This window comes from Erinaceus europaeus, chromosome 14 (assembly GCF_950295315.1).
Source record: "Erinaceus europaeus chromosome 14, mEriEur2.1, whole genome shotgun sequence".
Lineage (NCBI taxonomy): Eukaryota > Metazoa > Chordata > Mammalia > Eulipotyphla > Erinaceidae > Erinaceus > Erinaceus europaeus.
Genome location: NC_080175.1, coordinates 39,739,939 through 39,745,158, shown reverse-complemented (window position 1 = coordinate 39,745,158; position 5,220 = coordinate 39,739,939).

Sequence of the window (5,220 nt, the reverse complement as noted above, 5' to 3'; positions counted from 1 at the left end):
GATAGGTTCCTCCTGACTGGACAAGGATCTGTGACACTCTCCAGGGCCACGCCCCTGGGAGGCAGAGCCTGGAGTCCAGTCGCCCAGAGAGCGGAGACGTAGGGTCTCGCCGGCTCCCCCGCACCTCCACTCTTCCCTGCTTCCCCAGACCACCCACCTCGCACTCCTCAACCCCCGGGGGCCAGTGGTGGACTCTGGTGCAGGGTTTGGTGCAGGTGACAAAGTCAAGCAGAGAGACAGGTGAGTGGGGTCGTGGCTCCACTTGGCAGGTCGTTGACACCTACTTTCATTTATCTATTTTATTTTCAAATATTGATTCACAAAATTATAAGATAACAGGGGTATAATTCCACACCTTTCCCACCACCAGAGTTCTGTCCCCGTTCCCTCCATTAGAAACTGCAGTGGTTTTCCCAAGGTCACAGATGTAGACTGACTCTTATTTCTGTCTGTCTCTCTCTTTCCATATATATATCCATTTTTCCTATGGTTTTACCTTCTCTTTCTTTCCAAGCCATAGCTACATCTATTACTACTTTTTTAAATATTATTTTTATTGTTGGATAGAGACAGAAATTGAGAGGGGAAGGGGGAAGCCAGAGAGGGAGAGAAAGATGAAGCAACCCCTGCAGGTGGGGAGCCGGGCGCTCGAATCAGGATCCTTATGCTAGTCTGTGTGCTTCAGGCTATGTGCATTTAACCTGCTGCACTTCCGCCCGCCTCCCTCTATTACTACTTCTGAAAGTACTTCCTTTTTGCCCCTCTTCTCTCTCTGAGTCCTGATGGAATTTGAGTTCAGAACCCTCTGGTCATCATCTTTCCCTAACATTTCTCCCCCTCTGGGGGTGCACCTTACAGGGGTGCAGAAGGTGGGAATCCTGGCTTCTGTAATTGCTTCTCCACTGGATATGGGTGTTGGCAGATGGGTCCATACCCAGCCTGTTTCTAGCTTTCCCTAGTGGGCATCAACTTTGAGTGCTGAGCACAACCCAAGGATGGGAAGTGGCCCTGAGCATTCACAATTTTTTGCATTAACTGAAATATATATATAGTTTAACATTCCATGTTTATAATGTTTATAGCTTTGAGATGATTTCAGTTCTTTTTTCAATTGAGGAATGTTGGTTAACACAGCTGTTTATGTCTTAGAGGTACCACAAATGAGTACTCAAGCATATGGACAGTTGGTTTAAAAAAAAAAAATCAGAGGACTCAGGAGCAGAGAGGAGAAAGTCTTTTCATAAATACTGTTGGGGAAGCTGAATAGCCACATACCACAGAATAAAACATAATCCCTGTTTCACACCATGCACTACTGTTCATTCAAATTAAATGAAAGGCTTAGGTAGTGAATCATAAGACACTGATATATCAAAAGATAGGCCAAGCCGGCTGAAACAGCTCACTTGCACAGTGCGCTGCTTGGCCATGCATGCAAGTCAGGCTCCAGCCCAGCCCCCACTACAGTGAAGGAGGCTCAGGTGCTGTCGTCTCTCTCTCTCTCTCTCTCTCTCTCTCTCTCTCTCTCTCTCATAGTGAAGGAGGCTCAGGTGCTGTTGTCTCTCTCTCTCTCTCTGGCTCTGTCCCTGTCTAATACACACACACTATTCACCTCTTAGAGGAGCTTTGTGACAACTATTTCCACTTCATGCAAAGGAAAATCAACCTGTCATTTATAGGGGATAAATGAAAGAATTTCTGACATTAATGCCTCTTTGGCGTAGGGCAGCATTGGACCCCCCTCCTGACTCTGAAGATGGCCCTAGAGCCTCACAGTGTGGCACCATTGGCTGTGGCTTTAAACTCTTTTGGGAAGATTACCAGAGATCTCAAGGAGGCAGTGTGTTCTTCTGAGTGTTCTAGCACTGTGTATTTTTACCTGTAATTGGTCCGGTTAGTAAATAGCCCTGCGGTTTAAAAGGCATCCAAGTCTCAGGGGCTCACAATTCAGTCACAGGATGATCTGGGGACCAGTGCTGATGCTGTTCATTGTATCTGCTTATTTTTCAAGGAAAGGCATTGATCTCTAAGATGGAAGTCCAGGTAGAGTGCAGCACAGAGGATGTCAGTTGGGAAGCAGAAGGCAGTGCCCTCTTTCTGATGCAGAGGCAGTGAGCTCTGCCTCCTAGGTCGTCTGTACCCACTAGCTGTCACCCAGAGCTGCACCTGCCAGTTCCCCTCAGTGTTTGAGCACCTTCTGCAGCCTCTGGAGGCTGGACTGTTTGCAGCCCTGTTGTGAATTGTTAATGCTGGAAAAATTGTACTCAAGGGGATAGACAGTGGCATAGCACAGGTTCTGCTCAAATGTGACAGGCAGTATCTGCCTTTTTTTTTTCCTTCCACATGATAAAACTAAAAGGAGATTTGTGCTAGCTTTAGGAATGGATTTTTGCTCAAGTACTCTTTGGTCTTTTAGAGGTTAAAGGAAATAATAAACACGTATTAAAAATTGGGTGGGGGAGACAGTATAAGGTTATGCAAAAGGACTTTCATTCTCCTGGCTCTGAGATCCCAGATTTAATCCCTGGCACCACCATAAGCCAGAGCTAAGTAGTGCCCTGGTCTTCTCTCTCTTCTCCCCACCCCCTTTCTCTTCTTCTCTTTCTATTGGTCATTAGACTCATCAAACTCAGCTACTATCACTTTTGTTTCAGTAGAGAGCTTTTTTGTAAAAAAAGAAGGGAGGGCTCAGGTGTACCATGATGAAGGTTGTGATGGTGACCAGCCGGAAGTGAGCATTGTTTGGGATTGATTAGGGGAGAATATTTGGCTCATTGTGTGGGTCTGAAGCCAGAAGTCAAGTTATGTTCTGGCCACTGGGTGGGGGTGGGGGTCATTGTTTTCCATGGGGGAGATTATTCATCTTCCTGGGCTGATTGCTGTGGAATGTGGGCCAGAGCACTGTCTTTATATGTGATCTGACCAGGGACTGTATACTGATTTGTCAGGAGGCTTCCAGTATTTAATTGAGAAGGAGGGGACTCAGCCACATTCAGGCTTTCTCTCAGTGCTTTCTGCCAAGTAGTTTTAATTATTGTTTTATACTTGTGTCTGGAGATATTTCCCCTTGTTGTTCTCAGAAGGCTCTTAGCACCACCTAAGTTCTTATTTCTTTTCTTTTCTTTTCTTTTCTTTATTATCTTTGCTTTTATTAGATAGAGACAGCCAGAAATTGAGAAGGAGGGGGCGATAGAGAAGGAAGGAGAGAGAGAGACATCTGCAGCACTGCTTCACCACTTGTGAAGCTTTCCCTCTGCAGGTGGGAACCAGGGGCTTGAACCTGTAATGTGTGCACTTAATGAAGTGCACCACCACCTGGCCCCTTAATCTTTCCTTTTTAAGAAATTATTTTTATGCCCCACTAGGGAAAGATAAAGACAGGCTGGGAGTATGGATTGACCTGCCAATGCCCATGTCCAGTGGGGAAGCAATTACAGAAGCCATATCTTCTGCCTTCTGCAACCCATAATGATCCTGGGTCATACTCCCAGAGGGTTAAAGAATAGGAAAGATTCCAATGGAGGGGATGGGCTACGGAACACTGGTGGTGGGAATTGTGTGGAATTGTACCCCTCTTACTCTATGGTCTTGTCGATTATTTTTAAATAATAAATTTGTTAATCTTTGTTAATTGGATAGAGACAGAAATCAAGATGGAAAGGGGAGATGGAGCACGAAAGCAACAGACAGACACCTGCAGCTGTGCTTCACCACTCGTGAAGCTTCCCTCCTGCAGGTGGGGATCAAGGGCTTGAACCTAGGTCCTTGTACACTGTAATATTTGTGCTCAACCAGGTGCCACCACCTGGCCCTAGCCTTTTTTTTTTTTTCAGTGAAGTGTGGGGATCAAACCCACAGTCTCACTTAGGTTTGTGTTCTACTGCTGAGCTGCCTTCTAGGCCCAATTCCCATCACGCTTCTCTTTGAGAGAACATAAGAAAGATAGCCATGGAGTTTCACCTGTTCTGTCCTTACTGCTCTCATGCAATACCAGAGTTCAGAGGCAGGTCTCACACAAGGATGTACATATTCTATCACTAAACCATCTTCCTGGCCCCTAGTTTCTTCTTTTACCTAACTTCTGATCCTGTGATTTGGCAAATTACACATCCCATGTTGCTGTGCTTATGAATCATGTTGTTTATCTGTGATGTTTTTGTTTCCACCAACTCACAAGTTTCTCCTCGTCCATGATATGATCGTTAATTGACTTTCTTGGATCTCATCTGCAAATAAGGTCATAGTTCCTCACATCTTTTTCCTCAACTCCAATATCATTTTATTGAGGAAATGTTCAGGTACATGATTTTTGTTGTCACAAGTAGACATTTCCAGATTGCTCCAAGATGAGTGTCAGTACTCCTCACTCTCAATTAAACCATCATCTTGTGCCACCCTGAGGACTTGGGTCCCCAGCCTCCCCTTACTGCTCCTTCTGTTCCTCTCCTGAGTCCCAGAATTTGCTGTAATAAACTATATCCATTGAGGAGAGTCACCCTGCATTGTCCTTTCTTTCTCTTGACTACTCCTGACTCCTCACAAATTTTTAAAAAAATTTTATGATCCTTATTTCTTTATTGTATAGAGACAGCCAGAAATCAAGAGAGAAGGGGGTGAGAGAGAGAGAGAGAGAGAGAGAGAGACCTGCAACACTGCTTCACCACTTGTTCTCTTCCTGTAGGGACTGGAGGGCTCAAACCTGGGTCCTTGCATATTTTAACATGTGTGCCTCAACCAGGTGCATCATCTGCCAGACCCTCAGATTTTTGTTAATTCCTTTCTCTCTTTTTTTAAGCTTTTATTATTTATTCATGAGAAAGATAGGAGGAAAGAGAGAAATAAAGAACCAGATATCACTCTAGTACAAGTGCTGCTGGGGATTGAACTTGGGATCTTATGCTTTAAAGTCCAGCGCTTGATCCACTGAGCTACTCCAGGACCACTCCTCTTTATTGCATTGATCAGTGCCTCCAAATCAATACTACTGATAGGTAAATATTAGACAAATGTTAAGTACTAATGGTAATAGTGTCTGTACAAGCCTGCCAGGGATGAATGAATTAATGCATACAGGTGCTATTAGGAAAAAGACTCAATTTTTTTCTAGATGCAAACTCCTCTTAAGTGCTCTAACAATATGATTCACACTCAAGAGCAAAACCACTACAAGGAGGCTGAATTTATTTTCATATTTTTATTAGTAAAATCCATTCATTTTAT